This window comes from Canis aureus, chromosome 31, assembly GCF_053574225.1.
Source record: "Canis aureus isolate CA01 chromosome 31, VMU_Caureus_v.1.0, whole genome shotgun sequence".
Taxonomy (NCBI): Eukaryota; Metazoa; Chordata; class Mammalia; order Carnivora; family Canidae; genus Canis; species Canis aureus.
The window spans coordinates 30,740,586-30,758,732 of NC_135641.1; the positions used below are offsets into that span (position 1 = coordinate 30,740,586).

The 18,147-nt window shown below is 42.4% G+C and overlaps 1 pseudogene; it reads left to right on the top strand.

Annotated features, from left to right (window-relative positions):
* The first annotated feature begins 17,052 nt into the window (after window positions 1-17,052).
* On the top strand, window positions 17,053-17,507 carry LOC144302291 (ubiquitin-conjugating enzyme E2 A pseudogene; annotated as a pseudogene).
* Window positions 17,508-18,147: the final 640 nt, after the last annotated feature.

Below are 18,147 nucleotides of genomic sequence, written 5' to 3' on the forward strand. Positions count from 1 at the left end.
GCTCCCTGCTCAACGGGGTGTCTGCTAATTCCTCTGACTACTCCCCTTCCCTGCTTGTGCTCTCTCTCTAATAAATAATTTTTTTTTAAAAAAAAGCATTTTCTTTGGAACAGTAAGTGACTCCACTTTAAGTTTGGTTTGAAGGTGTTGTCGGATATCAGATTTTTTTCCATCTTTCATGCCATGAGTGTTTCACTTCCAACCAGTGATTTGTATAACAGATCCTTTATTTGAAGCGATGGAAGAGCCAAGGGGGCACCATTGTTGACTATGTATAGAGCATCAGTTGACCTTCATCTAGCTCTGGTCCTTCACTACTTGTTAGTAACTCCAGTGAGTTTGCTGGCTTGGTACAGATACATGAAATGTCTGGATAAAACAAGGCATCTTGGTTATCAAGTACAATCTGGCCCCCATCCAACCACTCAGTCTATTTTCTTACATGGACCCATCCCTTTGCTCCATTCCACTTCCATTCTGACACCCACTTTCTTCCAAGGGCACTCTTCCCACTCCCCACAGTATAGACTTCCTCACTATCCTGTTCACTTATCTAGAGTTCACTCCTAGGAGAACCCAACTCCAGTCCCACCTCCTGTTTGCACAATGTCTAGGAGTCACAGCACATTGTGCCAAGTACTAGACATGGAGTGCCACTATCCAACAGCCCAAGAGTCCTCCTGAGTTATTTTTAAATGTGAACATATACATATGTTCACATATACATATAACCCTCAATTAGATGGCAAGTTTCTGGAAGACTAAGTCTGTGTTTTTTGGTATAGGGTAATGTGAGCAGTAGGTGCACAATAAATGTTTTATATTATGTGCTCTCCAGATTTCAGCTATTTATGGGACCCCATCTTCCCCCATTCTTTCCCAAATCACAGATCAGTACTGTCACTCTTTAATACAAATTCAGGCAGATTTAAGAGTCCTCTCTCACTATCTCTCACTTAGGGGCGAGTCTCCTGCACAGAGGACATCCCCATGAAAATTCAAATCAGGATATTTATGGGAAGTTTGAGCCTGGCACCCTCGCTTACGTACCCTCCCGAAGAGCAGGGAAGTTCCACTTCCTTGTTATTGTAAAAGTTTTCTTCTGTCTTTCAACAAGGGAGGGAGATCACCTGGGGAGGAAACAAGTAGGATCTAAACAAGGAAGTCTCAAAATGTCAAGTATCTATAGTCAGCAAAACTTTCTCCAGGAGTCATGGGCAGGGACTGCTGACTTGAGAGGGTGGGCAAGGCAATGAGCTGGCAGTGGTGTGGGATGGTGACACCAGTGAACCTCAGCAGCCACAGCACATCTGCCCTAAGCCAGACACTCTGCAAAGTAACTGTCACCCTCTCCTTCACTCCTCACCACACTCCCATGAAAGCAGAACTAGTATTACCTCCATTTAACAGACGAGCAAACTGAGGTTCAAACTGTTTCGCAGCATGCCTGACTTGCAAGCATAAACACAACCACTATACCACACTGAGTGGTTTTTTCTAACAACTGCCAAAGCTCAAGCCCCAGAAATAGTGTTGAACATGAGCTGAGTATTCTTTAGGAGCACGAACGGATTCTGAAGTTGCTTTTTCTAAAATGGCTCCAAATGCAATTTGAAGTAATTTCCAAGTGTTTAGGTTTATTGTGTCAAGAAAGTGCTGAGAATTATAGAATAAAGTTGTTACATGATGCAGCAAGCCTAGCTGCCTACTCTGGTTAATCTTGCAAGCTTCAACAACCACAGGCAGAAAAATAAATTTGCCCAATTATGCAGAGCAGAAGGGTGCTCCAGGTGAGCCACCTTGACCCGGCCAGGGATGCCCATCTTGACCTTTGGGCTCTAACTGCCTTTATTGTAGACATGTGGGCAAGCCTGAAGATACAAACATAACATTTAAATATGAGTCACTTAACTGCTATGAGGGTATGGTTGGCAATTCAAAGCTTTTGGTTCAGTGTTCTAGAGCTGAGCTTTTTTAAACTCGTTAGTTATATGTTAAATCAATTTAGTGTGGGTGCCCCAGGTGGCTCAGCGGTTTAGCGCTGCCTTCAGCCCAGGGCATGATCTTAGAGACCCGGGATCGAGTCCCACTTGGGCTCCCTGCATGGAGCCTGCTTCTCCCTCTGCCTGTGTCTCTGCCTCTCTGTGTGTGTATTCTCATGAATAAATAAATAAATTTAGTGGGTTGTAACCATCAAGAGAGAAAGGAGAGAGGGAGAAAAAAGAGATAAAAAATAAAGTGCACTCCACACGTTATGAGCAATATTGGTTTGTGAAACAATTTTCAGCTGGAAGTCATTTTTTAAATATATATGTTTACTGGAACATGATATAAAAATAATAGCCTGAAAACACTTGAAAAACACTAAACTTGGGGCACCTGTGTGGCCCAGTCAGTTGGGCTTCTGATTCTTGATTTTAGCTCAGGTCATCATTTCAGGGTTGTGAGATCGAGTCCCTCGGTGGGCTCTGTGCTGAGCGTGGAGTCTGTTTGGGATTCTCTCTCCCCATCTCCCTCTATCCTTCCCCGCTCTGTGCTCTCTCTCTCTTTCACTCTCTCTCTCTAAAACAAATAAAAGTCTTTAAAAAAAAAAGATAGATACTGGCCTTGATTCTTGAAGCAAAGTTTCTTCAAAATATAGACTATTGAGTTTCCACAATTACTGAGCTAAATGGAAGCACTTCCAAAATTGTCTTTCTTACCAACCTCACTGAGCCCACTGGAGAAGTTTGAGAATATTTTAGGTATGGTTACTGCTTCAGCAAGATTCCCTCCCTATCCTAGATCTTCAGAGGCATAGAAAGCACATGAGTGACTACTTCCTTTACCCCTGTTCCTAACCACTCTTATAAGAAGGTTTACATTGTCTTAAATTTCTGATCCTTTCTTGGCTTGGGCACTGAGTTTCAGCCCCGCTCTGCTCCCATCTTGGCCTGACCACCATCTCCTTCATCTCTTACCAGACTGTGAGCCACTTGTGCTTGGAACTATGTATGATCACTGCGTCCCCACAGTGCAGTGTCTTGTTTGCAGTAGGCCTTTTGTAAACACTTGGTAAGAAAAGAGTGAATCTGCTATCAGTTAAGATCAACTAGGGGAAGGACCACATTTAACTTTATTAGGGCCTTTCATTAACCAAATGGTTAATGAGATCTGCTTATATAATAAATGTCTGGCTTTGAACCCAATTAACATTCATTTTCTTCTGATTACCAGGGCTAAGTGAAGGTCTCCAAATTACAGGAAAAGAGCTAGGAGACTTGTGTTCCCATCTCATATGTGGTGAGCCCAGCAAGAATTGCCAAGAGACCACTTATCTGTCTAAGCAGGTGAATGCCTGTCAGAGGAAAAAGGATTTTATATTTGGGATGGAGACGGCTGGACAAGGATGGAAGGGTGAAGGTAGGCTCAGCCCCTCGGAGAGAAGCTCACCCAGAGGCTGGAGGAGATGCCAGGGTGTCACACTAGGAAACAAATGAAGGCTGGTGAAGAGAAGCATTTCTGGGTGCCACTCGTATGACACTTCTCAGCTATCCCCCAACTTTACCCCAGGGAACTTAGTGCTAGTCCTGGAGAGAGAGGGCTATCAGAAATCAGGCCATATGGCTCCCTTTCTGTGCTAATTCAGGAGGTGTAACTCAGGGCCAGAGTGATTGTGGCCTGTCTCAGTCCACAAGGGTGAAACCCCCCACAGTACTGACATCAGAGAGGTGGCCTTGGGTTAATCCCTGAACTGGAGGAAGCCGGCTCCAGCAGCTCTTCTTCAGACTCTCCAGCACGCACCATGTGTGGAGCTTACACCTGCTCCAGAAATGCTCTAGAAGTCACCATGGAGAAAAGGGAGGCACTCAGTGACCAAGGAGAGAATCCTGAGGTGTGTGTGGGTCCAGATGGTTGAGTAGCTGTTCGACACTAAAGTTAGCTTTCATTCCTATCACTATTATTAGCCAACCCTTCATTTGACCTTTCCCACTGATGTGGCTTGGCAGAAAATGGGGCTACACAGCATTGTGGAAAATCCTTCAGCATCAATCACATTTTTCCAGAGAATTCACATATCCGCCAGCCTGACTCTGAGGGGCTCATTCATGTCCAGGAAATGTGCTAATGAGTCAGGCCCTGCTAGCCTAATTTCATTATTAAAGAAGGTTCCTATCCTATGAGGAACTATAGATCTGGACTCTGTCTCTCTCAGCCTATTCTAATTTTAGGATGTGGGGTTCCATGGTGCAAAGCACACTTCTCTATAAAGCCACAGGAATCCCTTCTGAAATTACAGCTGGGTAATACTTTTTTGTTTCTATTCCGTTATCACATCAATTCACTGACAACATGTACCAAAACATCTAGGAAATTTTCAAGCTCTGTACAGCAGTTGAAGAGACTTATGCAGAGCAATACTGTCGCTGACTCATGGTTTCCAATAAGAGGGGAAAAAAAAACAGACTCCTTATTTCTTAGGAATAATCAATCTATCCATTGAAAGGTCATCCACTTGTTTTGTAAAGACCTCCAATGCTCACATGTTCTATAAGCTCTTGGGAAAGTGGAGTGTGTTCTGGTGCAAAAAGAAAGAGAAAGCATTACGGGTCTTAGGTTTTTAAGATTTTAATTTCTATGCTGCGTCCTGAATGGAAAAGTAGCAAAGGAGCCACAACAACATTAATAACTGTTGTTTATTCCATATTTACCATGTGCCAAGTGCCTTATATGCAGTGTCTTATTGAATCCTCCAAACGATCCCATGAGCAGAGCTGACATTCAGCCAGTATGCAGCAGTAGACCGTGGAGTTATCGAAATGCTTCTTCACTGGTTGGTATATATTCACTGCCCTGAGACCACTGAGTGACATTGCTCTCCCTCTCCATGCACACAACACTCTATTAACGCTTTCCTCCTTCCCTGGGGACATCTGGGACTATTCCAGGACTAAAGTATTGATGCCAGGGACTGTTGTGATTGGTCAGTGCCCATGCTGGACTCGTGGTTAAATATTTCTAATGTCACCCTGACTAATGAGGTGGATATGATGACTCTCATTTGCAGATGAAGAACCAGAGCTTTCAAGAGTATGGCACATTCTCTTTTCTAAAGTTGACTGCAACAGTATTTCCATTCATACATGTTCTTCAAGAACTTTGTCACTTCACCATCAAGAGTTGGCTTCTGTTTGTCCTCCCCTAGAAACTGGGTGAGCCTGTGCAGCTATCTCAATGAATAGAACGTGCCAGAAATAATGCTGTGTGACTCCTGGGGGCTAGGTTAGCAAAGACAATGCACTTTCTACTCAGCTCTCTCTCTTGGGACACTCAAATCGAAATACAACCACCATGTAGAAAAAGACCAAGCCACATGAAGAGGCCATGTGTAGGTGCTCTGGTTGATAGTTTCCATTGAGGTCCCAGCTGACGGCCAGCATCAACAGCCAGATATGTGAGTGAATGAGCCCCTAGATGACTGCAGCTCCCATCTATCAAATTACCCCTCAGCCTTTGAGTCTTCCAGCTAAAGCCCCACATATCAGATAACAGAGACAAACTGCCCTAAGGTACCCTAACTAAATTTCTGACCTTAAAATTATAAATATGCAAAACAGAGGGAATTTGTTACATGGCAATACGTAGTCATAGAGAGGTTAAACCACCAGGTGACACTCATCCTGTGGCCACAACACCAAGAGGCAACATGGCAGCATGAAGATGCCAACTGAACCACCTTTCAATTAGATGTAAGGAGTTGATGGATATGCCAGGGCTGTCATCACTCTCCATGGTGTTAACCCACATGTCTTTTATTCTGTGGCTCTGCTGTACATGGTTTCCATTTCCAATATCATCTCCTGATCCAAGATATCTGCTCCAATTCTAGCCAGCACATCTATCTTCTGGTCATTAGGAAGACAGAAGGAAAAAAAGATGCAACCCTCCTTTCAAGAAAACTTTCTGGGGCAGCCCTGGTGGCTCAGCGGTTTAGTACCGCCTTCAGCCTAGGGCGTGATCCTGGGATCCCAGGATCAAATCCAGCATCAGTCTCCCTGCATGGAGCCTGCTTCTCCCTCTGCCTGTCTCTCTCTCTCTCTCTCTCTCTCTCTGTCTGTCTTTCATGAATAAGTAAGTAAAATCTTAAAAAAAAAAAAAAAAGAAAGAAAGAAAGAAAAAGAAAACTTTCTGGCAAGTGCAGACACTATTTCTACTTACATACCACTGTCCAGAATCTAGCTGATGTTGGGTGGCCTACTGCCCAGCTAAAAACTAGAAACATATTTCTTAGATTCTAGAGTATAGAAGTAGAGATCTGATATCAAGACAACTGACAATCTCTGCCATAGAAAAGAAAGAGGATTAGGTAGGAAATCAATGATTTCCAATCTGGAGCCATGCTAATCCCTCACTTCCTCTACTTTCCTTTAACCTTCTGCTTCTTTAAAAAATATTTATAATTTATTATTAAATATTTTCCAAGGATTTGCACTGATTTTGCTGTGAAAGCTTTGAATGCCCTGAGACAACAGGAATACCCTGGCTGTGCTGCAAGGGGAAATTTGCCGTAAAGATAATCTGGGTTCAGTATACTGTGGCCCATCTTCCTCCAAAGGAATAGCAATGCTGAATAGACCGAGAATCAAAAAAATATAGTGTCATGTTCAGGCATCACACCACAGAAAGCCACATAGGATTAGCTGATGGTTTTGGCTTGGTTGAGAAATAAAGGTCACAATGAACTTTGCAGGAGCCCATTTCTAATTTGCAAAGTATACTTTCTCCCCTCTTAAGTGTACATCTAGAGAACATTTCAGATGATGCTTTCTCAGATGACTACCATGCTGAAACTGACTTCACTTATCCCTCCCTAAAATTTGAATGTCTACTCTCTTCTTCCTTTCCAAGACTCTTCCCAACATGGAAATCATTTAGGTGGGTGGAGGTGGAAAGCAGTCTCTTGGACTAAATAAGCACATCACTTGAATTTCTCATGACAAGCCTCTAAGGTGTATACATTTTTCAGTGTTTGATGATTCAATCACAAAGAATTTTTTAAAGAAGGGACCTGAAGTGCAACAGCCAATGGAAACAAGTTTAAAGGAAGGAAAATTATAGTATCCCCAATATACAAATCTGTCTTTACATCATTTGGATGAAAATTTGCCACATGTAAGTAAATAAAACAGAGAATCCAGGATGGCTTAGCAATAGAGAGAAAAGACTATATATAAAATATTCTGTTGGCACAAAAATGCAAAATCTGCTTTCTGAATTGAAGTCTATCTGATCTTAATTACAGATGTCTTCAACGTGTTTCTGCAAGAAACGAGACTACAGTTTGTATGAAATGTTTCGTCCAGGCTTCCAGGGGAGCTTGGGCAAGAGTGTGTAACAAGAAGGCCTAACCCTAAGAATTTCTCCCTGGAATCTAAAATCCTGATCCTGAATTAAAACTGAGTAGGAACTCTGTAACCTGTACTTTCTGATGACAAGGGGGGCAAAGGTTTGAGTTCTGCCCACAGGGGAAGAGGGAAAGCTTGAATGAGGATGAATTTTGCTATGGATGCTTCCATCAACCACGCAGAACGCCACCAGAACGGAAAAAGTAGCATAAGTCTGCCCAGAATTTTGTGATATACACATAAATTTCACCCTTAACAGCTTGTAGAGAAAGCATATCACCCATCTAATTCTGATCATGGAAACCAAGGTTCAGAACACTTGTGATTTCCTAGGAATCACCAGCTTGTGAGTGGAAATGCTGGCACTCCGGCCAGGTCTTCAATACCAAGGAGCTTATTCTTTCTACTACTTCACATTTTTCTCTCTCTCCACTTTTCCGGGTGTCCACTGTGTAAGGACACACAACATAGGTTTTTAAAATATGTCCGCAAATTCTTCAAAACTCCTCCTTAAGAAATAGGGCCTACCAATTCTTCTTCCCTTTAGCATGAACTGACTTATGCATGAACTCTTCTCTAACAAAAAGAAAAGGGAGAAATGACTACGTAGTAACCAAGTCATAGAGGGCTGCTACCGTGTCTGCTGGTTCACTCATCTGGGGGAAGCCAACAGGAAAGTTGTGAGGGCGTTCAAGCTGCCACCTGGAGAGAACTAAGGCCCCCTTTCAACAGCCAGCAAAGAACCGAGAGCTCCTGACAATAGCCTTGTGAGTGAACCATCTTGGAAGGGGTTCTAGCCTAGTCCAGTGTTCAGGTGACCATAGTCTTGGCTAACATCTTGGCTGCAACCTCATGAGAGGCTCTGAACCAGAACTGCTCAAAACCCACTTTCAAACTCCTGACACATAGAAACTGTGAGGTAACAAATATTTAAAACCACTAAGTTTGGGGGGGTAATTTGGCACACAGAAATAGCTAATAGGGGCACCTGGGTGGCTGAGTTGGTTGAGCATCTGACTCTTGATTTTGGCTCAGGTCATGATCTCAAGGCTGAGAAGAACCCTCATGTCAGGCTCTGTGCTGAGCTCCTGCTTGGGATTCTCTCTCTTCCTCTCCCAATGCCCCTCTCCCTCTGCTCATGCTGTCTCTCTTTCTCGAATAAGTAATAATTGATAAATTAATTAATCAATTTTTTAAAAGAAATAGATGAAAAATAAACTAGAGAACTCCTCATTCTGTTCCTTGTTTCCCAAAGTGTATTCTTCCCACTATACCATGTGTTTTTGTTTTTGTTTTGTTTTTATCTTTCTCTACTTTACAAGGAGTCCAGACTGTTTAAGTACAAACAACCCAGGGGACCCCTCATGCTATTCCTTGGCTCCCAGAAGCCCTAACTTTTGGGCACATTTTCCTAAATTCATCATTGCCTTTAGCTATTCTGCTTATCTAATTTGAGTCCGCATGTTAATGTTTAATAATGATTATCACCCCTTCCAGATACCCTGTTTGTATTTTAACAGGGAACTTGAACCTTTTAACCTAAAGGGCAGTTGCAACATAAGGTAGAGTGGGAGGGGAATTTCTGGCCCTTGCGTAGCAGTCGCTGTATTCCACTGTATTCTCTCTCTGTGGACACTCTACAGGATATGCTCACTATGTGATTACCCAAGATCTCTAGGGACTCAAATCCTGGAGTTGAAAAAGATCCAAGTAATTGAAAAATTGAAAGTAGAAGGTTGAATCTGAAAAGGCCATATACTGTATGGTTCCAACTCTATGACATTCTGGAAAGGGCAAAATGATGGAGACAGTAGAAAGATCCATAGTTGCCAGGAGTTGGGGGTGAGGGAGAGATGAATAGGCAAAGCACAGAGGATTTTTACGGCAGTGAAAGTACTTGGTCAGGCACTATAGTGACAGACACATGTCCTTATGCACTTGTCCAAAGGCACTGAATGTACAACACCAAGCTTGAATCCTCGGGTTAACTATGGACTCTGGGTGATAATGATGTGTCGATGTAGGTTCACTGATTTTAACAAATGTACCACTCTGGTGTGGGATGTTGACAGTGTAAAGAAAAGGACATGTGTGGGAACAAGAGGTATGTGGGAACGAGAGGTATGTGGGAACTCACTGTACTTTCTACTCAGTTTTGCTATGACTCTAAAACTGCTCTTCTAAAAAGTCTATAAAAACATAAAAAAATATTTTTTTATAAAAAGTGTGTTATGTTAGTCTGGCAGTGCCTGGGTGGCACAGTCAGTTAAGATCTGACTCTTGGTTTTGGCTCAGGTCATGATCTCATGGGTCACAGGATCAAGCCCAGCATCGGGCTCCATGCTCAGCAGGGGTCGGCTTGAGGTTCTCTCTCCTTCTCCCTATCCCTCTGCCCTCTCCCCACCCCCACCACTAGTGCTCTCTCTCTTTCGATAAAATAAAATAAATAAATCTTAACCAAAAAAAGTCGGTTAGTCTAGATTCATAGATTGTGTAGAAGAGAGGTAGACAGCAATGGAGGAGACCACAGTTTTAAGGAGGGCCTACATCTAACACCAGAATCCTTGATGCCCAGGCAATGAGGAGCCAATATGGCACCTCATCAACAGCAAACAGCCTTGGGCTAGATACTGGTAATACAAAAGTTACAGATGGCTTCCCAGATCTACAATCTACTTAAGGAAACAACATAACATACAAGAAGAAGAAGCAAGAGCAACTAATACAACCCAGGATGATAGGGATTGCTGACATGTGCGGTGGTGAAGTTAGGTGCGGATTAACGAGTAAGACAGGGATGTGAGCAGTGACTGCAGTGGCGGTTAAATGATGCTACGTGCAGAAGATACGAGATAAAAGGTGCAGAATCAGGCGGGAGGAGTAGCTATCTCGATGGGGATTCAACTGAAGGTATCTTACAGACACTGAATTCTGAGTGATGCTTTGGAGGAGTACTGCATATGGATTTTCAAAGAACTAACTCTACTATCTATGAACTTGGTCTTATTCTCCAAAGGCTCAGAAAATGGAGAGAACTCCCAGAGACAAAACGGAACAGAAATGTGCTTCCTGTGCCTGCATATAGAGACCTGCCTGGTGATAAATATCACTTTTGCAAGAGGACCTGGTGTTTCCACGCAGTCATGTACTCTACTCCCAGACCCAGGCAGCCTGTGGAACCACTCATCTGACCCCAGTTAGGGGTTTCAGAGGCCCCTGGGTGCTGGTGAGACAGGGCTGTTTTGTGGGTGGCAAGCCCAGGGCACTCAGAGACGAGAATCAACTGCCAGACGTAGAATGGAAATGAAGGGTGAGGGGGTGTCACTAGGGAGGAGGCAAATCAGAAGGCAGAGCCAGCAAGATAGAGAACCTCTGAGATGGGAACCTCAAAAGCTGAGACATTTTTATAATACATCATTCTTAAATGGGAAGAGAACTGCTAAGGTACAGCCCTTCAACTGTGCTTCTTCTTTATACAGGTCACAGCTGTAGAACGGGGATGATAATAGAGCTTGCCTCATAGCGTTGGTATGAAGACTGGTGAATTCAAACACCTACAGTCACTCAGAATGATGCTGAGCACACAGCAAGTGCTTAATAAGTATTAGTTGTTGCTGCGCTTGTTATTAAACCCAGGCAGAGGCAGCAACAGCTCCTGGAAAGAAAGTTGCCAGAGGAGCCCACACAGCACTCGGTGACAGATATGCTTCTTGACAGCATGCTAGAAACCCTTTCAAAATGCATTCTGCTGAGCTGACTGCCCTCTCTCGGCTTCAGGGATGGTACGTTATGGCCAAGCCCCCAGGAACCTGCCAGAGGCTGTCCTGCCTCACTGTCTGTTTGGGGCTGCCCAGGACTGGGGCCCCACTGTCCTCTCAGAGACGTGCTGCGGGGACCCTCCTGTGGCCATGCAGCCACCACAAGCCTCAGCCCCCAGCATGTGGTTGGCAGGGAAACCCAGCCTTCATCCTGCAGGGAAAGATGTGACCCGAGAAAATCAGGTTGCCATTCTCTTGGGCCCAGTCGCCCCTGAAGCCTGCATTAATTCCCTTGGCTTGGTGAAGAAGCAGTTCCCAGGGTTATCTTTAGAATTCACACTCCAAATGCTTTAGCAAGGAGAGAATTTTACTGGTTAGTGAGGGGATGAAATGGGTTGGCTCAGTTGTCACAGTCCCAGGAGGGGCCTTGTGTCACTAGGACAGAGAAAGTTAGCATTTAAAAAAACACTGATGGCATCTCGGTGTTTGTCTTTTGCCCCGCCAAAGCAGCTCTCCTGGTCACCATCCCTGTTTTATTGTGGCCAAGGGTGAAAGATTCGGAAGTCCTGGGAACCTCGTGATTTTCTTTATAGAGACCCTCCTCCCACAACTATTCTTGTGCTAACATCTGTGTTCTACTCTGGCTCAGCGGGCTTCTGGACTTGGAAGCATCTAGCCATGTTGGTCCCTCGTTCAGAAATATTTATCAAGGGCTTAGCATGTGCCAGGCACTCTACTAGGCCCCGAGGGTGAAAAGATAACTAAGATAAACTGTCTGTGCTCTAGGGTCCCCTGTCCACCTGGTGAGGTCATAACCATTTAAAAAGGCAATATAGTAAATTCTATATCATAGGATAGTCATATTAAGACTTCACAGAGTCTAAGTGAGAGTCTATACCCATAACCCACCCCTGATGAATGTCTTAGAGTCTACCCCTGTCAGGGAGAATTACATTTTAATAGAAGTACTGAAAGACAGAAAGGCTTTTAAGACAAAAAAGGAATTAATCTCTCTGGCAGACACTCCTTACTGGTGAGAGAGATGGGGGTAGGAATCTTCTGTGCACTTTTCAGTTGTCTGATTCCATCTTCCCGAGAAGCCCACCCACAAACCAAGATTATAATTCAGGTGCCCCACCTTCATGCTAAGTGTCTTATCAAAAGAATCACCTATACTAAAGGTTTCTCCATGGAGAGGAAAAGGCTTGCCTGCTGTTAAGAAAAGCAGTGTTTTTTACTATATCTTTACACTAAGGACACAATCTCTCCCAAGATTCAAACCCCTTTTCAGGGAACCAGATGTCAGAAGTCTGTTGTTAATGCATCATCATTTATCTGTTAAGAGATACTGATGGGTTCCTAGCCATGGAGGTGGCCTTACTGTGGGTCTGCCCTGTGGCATCAATTAAAATTAGGCTTTATCTCAGCTGGAAGAGTGAAAGCTATTTGGGATGAAAAGGGATACAGTTCTTACCTTTTTACAAGCCACTTCTGGCTAAGAATGACTTCACTGGTGATCTCAACAGTAAGGAAACAGGGAAACACCCTACACATTTTGGGCATCCTGGTTAGAGCTCCCCTGTGAACGCTGCCCTGCCCACTGCCACTGACCATGGCCAACACTAGGGCCAGACTGTCCTGAGGGTCGACCCCTGCTAGGAGCAGACACTCCTTTAAAAATAAACAAGACAGGACAAATAAATAAATAAATAAACAAACAAACAAACAAGACTGGAGAAAAAGCTGTTGGAATTGGGTCTGCAGGTCAACTGACTATCTACAGGACAAACATGGTATGAAGGGATCCAAGAAAGAAGACCAAGAGAAATAAAGAGACATGGAGAGTTAACGACCCACCTGCAAATTCAGCTCATAGAATGGACACTATCTAATAGCCCCCTCTACCCGAGACTGCTGAGTGACTGAAATACTAAATGCTATAAAAGAGGAAGGAGCCAAGAAGGAAAGTGATTCTGTGGGTCCAGGGGCAGGAAGTCAAAGAAAGCTTACAGAGGATATGGGACTGGTGCTGGGACCTTAGAGCTCAGACCAAAGTAAAGTAAATCAATCTTAGAATCAATAATTATAATTCAAATGACATTTTTCAGATATATGAGTCAGGGATTTGAATTGTACACATGAGGTGTATAGCACACTAACTTACTGAAGCTTGAGCTGACTCATGTAGTAATTTTTATTAAACTATGAACTGACTTAAACGGGGAATTTGTTTTTATAAAATGACCAACCCAAATGGAAATAAACAATATTTTTCTAATATGACCAATAAAAATTAAAACAAAGCCATTCATTCATTCATTTGCTCTTTTGACAAACACTGAGAATCTACAAGTACCAGGCAACATTCTAGGAGAATAAGACACAGAATGTTCTTGTCTGTGGAACTTACAGTTTGGTACGGGACAAGGGGAGACAGACAATAAAACAGATTGAATAAACAAGTAAATATCAGGAAGTAATAGGATGAAAATAAACCCAAGTTATGTGCTAGAACTACTAATTCAGATTGGGTGGTCATGGGATTTTTGGGTGGAAGTAACACTTGATAAGAAAAGGAAATGATGAGTAGGGGCTGGAAGGACAAAGACAGGGTACTGGGATGATCATTCCAGGCAAAAACAATAACAATAAAAACAAGCATGAAGGACCTATGGTAGGAGCACTTAACGTGTTCAAAAAACCAAAAGCAAACAAGGACTAAAAAGTTATGGGCAGGAGGAAAGTGGTATAAAATTAGTTGGGAAAGCTAGGAGGGCACATCATGGAAGACTTCATGGGCCAAGGTCAGAGGCTTGGACTTTGCTTTAAGTGTGATGAGAAGCCATAGGGGGTTTCAGCTGCTGAGTGGAAAATGGGCTGTACAGAGCGAGAGGCAGCAGCAGGGAGACCACACCAGGGGCCATGGCAAGTAGCCTGGTGAGAGAGGGTAATGGTTTGGACTAGGCATGCATGCCAATTGACCCAAATCTCAATTTTTCCATTGCCATCAGGGGAAAGCATCAGCAAGCTGTTCTGAAGTTACACGGTGGTTGAAAAAACAAAATTGAATTCTCCCAAATACGATTCAATCAAACCATGTAGGGATGCTTGTTTCCAACAGACCACGCTAGAGTTTAGTTGATCTCAGACAAAGGAATGGACCAAACAACACTTTTAGTGTCCTTGAATCTTTAATAGCCTTGGAATTTGGGAAGATGAGTTTGAACTAGCTGGACTGGGTCTTGGACAGCAGAGATTGAAAGGGAGATTGGCTGCCATGCTGAAGATGCAGGGGTGTCCCCTGCATCTCCAGCTACCTAAATTAGCAGTTGTCTGTCCTTCCAGTTTAGGATTATTCCTGTGGAAACTCAGTATTGTCTTCTAAGGACCATAGACAGTAAGGTTGGAGAACAAAAGATAGGATTTGAATCTGAATCTCCTCTGGTAACTCCTGATACCAAATCAAACACCAGTCTAAAGCTGGTTCTTCTTGGCTAGGTGAGAGAAGAAAGGGTTAGACTTCATCAGTCACTATGTGCACAGAATATTACATAGTGTTCTACAAGGTACACAGAAATTGTAAAAGGCATATTATTATTTGCCAGATGCCAATTGTGTTTATATAACTTGATTTTCTTGGTTAGTGATCTCCATTTTGTAACTTAGCTCAAACCAATAAATCAAACTCCATTTCATGCTATGAGAGAGCTACAGATTAGGGTAGCAAGCCCTGTGTGGGGCTCCTTATAAAAGAGTAAGAGAGTCAAAGTTGTGTTCTTAATGCCTTTTTTATATGCATGACTTGAGTTGAGTTCCTTATGCATAATTCATGTGGTCATTTCTAAGCTTTTTCATGACTCCTCCTTTAAGAGTTAACTAACAAAGGACGTTACCAGCCATGGCAACCAAGATATTATGCAAATCAATCTCTGAGCCAACAGAAAAGGGCGTGGGTTGATTAATCAAAAAGATAGAGGAGGAGAGAGGGGTACACATTCTTCTTGATGTTACTCATCATTTATTAATGCATTTAACTGAAAAGAATTTTGAAGGGTAAATATGTGTTTGTGCATTTCCTCTGAATTTGAAGGCACTGCTTAACCCTGTGAGCAACTATTTGAATGAATGCAAGACTACTGATTTCATTCATTTCATTTCCTCTCCCTCCATGGAACAGTGTCATGAGAAGGTGGATTTGGTATCAGGAGACACCAGATTCTTGTCCCTTTAGTCCATTAAACAAATCAAGTCATCTCTTTGAACATCTCAGTTTCTTACATATGCAGTATAAATAAAAACACTTGTCCCTGTTTATTTACCTTGGTACAGGGTGGGAGAAAACTACACAAGGGTATGAATAGAAGAAGGCAGCAATTATTGGGAGTCATCTGGAAGCTGGATGTCAGAAGCAGAGGCCAAGATAAGTGATTTTTCCAGAGTCACTAAGGTGATAGACAACGAAGTCAAAGCAAAGATGCAGCAAAGTATTCCCACGACAAAGCTCCTGACATAGCTGGTTCACTGAATTGCTGGAGGCGAACAGTGGGATCCTCTAACTTGCCAAATGAGACTTCAAAATTTTCATTTCCAAAAACTGGTCCAAACGCAGTCATAGGATCTGACTCATGAGTAGTTTAAAATGTTTACCCTTAAGCTGAAGAACAAATGTTTCCATCAAGTGCAGCTATAAAGCAAGCCTGAATCAAGAAGCAAATTAGTCTCTCTCTCTTCCTCTCTCCCATCCTCGCATTCCCCCACCCCCACCCCATCTCTCTCTCTCTCTCTCTCTCTCTCTCTCTCTCTCTCTCGGTCAGGGATCCTAACCAGGAGAATCTTCCACAGATAATGAGTGAAGCCATTAAAGGTTTTTCTGGATTCTATAAACAGTCACAGAGTAGCTTCAAATTAGTGGGTGACTGACTACTCCCTGACTAATAGAATCCCTGTGACAAGACGGCAGCCAATTTCTCTGTGAGCTGCTTGGCTTTTGACCTTATTTTCTGTACCTGAGAACTGAAGATACCTATTCCCATATCCTGAGTATTTGCTCTTCAGTACATTCCATTTTAAAATTATGGGGTAATTACATTCTAATACTACATTACAAAGAATTTGTGGATTGTTCTGATTCAGCTGTGGAGCAGAAAGCACCTTGTTGCTATTCCAAAATAGCCTGTTATTTTTTTATTATATAAATAATATATGTTTATTGTATACATTTTAGGAAACAAAGAAAAGTCTGAACAAAGAATTAAAAACTCTCTGTCAATATTTGATGTTTCTTAGTGTTTTTATTTTCTGTACACATGTGAATACATCTATAATTACAACATTAAAAGCATGGTCTATTTCCCCATAGAAAAAGTTATAATTGGGGTTGCCTCTGATGTGGATTTCAGCATTTCATCCCAGGGTCCCAAATGATGTGCCATAAAACATACCTACAACAACCACTTAAAATTAGTCTTCTTAAATGAGTAATGTTCATAATTCCTGCCAATATCCCAGATTACAATGAGGTCACAGATGTGTCCAAGCCACTAAATGTCACTACTAATTTTTTTAAGAGGTGAGCATTCTTACAACTAAGAATTCCCTTCCCAACCTTGCTGAAAGAGGAATCTCCAGAACTATGGATTTTCAGAGCTTTGCTGTTTTCCTAGCAAAGCTGGTGCCCACAATCCCGGTCTCTAAATCTGACCAGTTTTTTGGACTGATATCACTGGGGTCTCTATCTGTCCTCTCTGGAAACTAGAAGCCAGTTAATCCCATAATTCCTATATCCCTAAACCATAGTAAAAAATAAATAAAAATTAAAAAAAAAAACATGCAAGCCTCTCCTGGTTTCTTATATCTTACATATTCCTAATTCTGTATTCCTTAGAGCTTCTTTCTCATCTTTTCCCGCCATGATTTTTTTTCTAACAAAATTTCCTACCATTCCCTCAGGAATTCTCTCTGTCTCTCTCTGTCTCTGTCACTCTGTCTATATATATATATATATATATATATATATATATATATATATATATAGTAGTATATGTCTGGACATACTTCAGAACCGTTGGAGTCCAACCTATGATGTGTCTTCCATTTTAACATCCATACAGTCCCTTCTGGATGAACCCAATCCCAATAGTCCAGCAAACAGCCAGGCTGCACAGCTCTACCAGGAGAACAAGCGGGAATATGAGAAACGTGTTTCTGCGATAGTAGAACAGAGCTGGCGCGACTGTTGACACGGGTGCAGCTAAAGAAGAGGCTGGTCATAAGAAAAATATCAATCGATGTGTTTGTCACCTTCTTATTCCTCAGTGTCATTACATTTACTTTATTAAAAGCAAAATAGCTGTTAAAAAAAAAAGCTGTTCTTGTCTCTCTCTCTCTGTCTCTCTCTGTCTCTGTCACTCTCTCTATATATATAGAGAGAGAGACAGACAGAAAGACAGAAAAAACCTCTGAACCACCATTTATTTTTTTATTTTTTTATTTTTTATTGATGTTCAATTTTCCAACATATAGAATAACACCCAGTGCTGATCCCATCAAGTGCCCCCCTCAGTGCCCGTCACCCAGTCACCCCCACCCCCCACCCACCTTCCTTTCCACCACCACTTGTTTGTTTCCCAGAGTTAGGAGTCTCTCATGTTCTGCTCCCTTTCTGATATTTCCCACTCATTTTTCCTCCTTTCCCCTTTATTCCCTTTCACTATTTTTTATATTCCCCAAATGAATGAGACCATATAATGTTTGTCCTTCTCCGATTGACTTATTTCACTCAGCATAATACCCTCCAGTTCCATCCACGTCGAAGCAAATCAAATCCCCCATTTCTAGTAATATTATAGGTTATTTGGAACAACTTCCTGCTAGGAAAAAACAAAAAACAAAAACAAAAAAAGAACTGAATTCACTTTCAAGTCTTTTTGAAAGAATCAAAAAAGGCAGCAAGGAATTATAAAACTGAAGAGAAATTCTGATAGCCCAGTGAGTGCAATAAACAG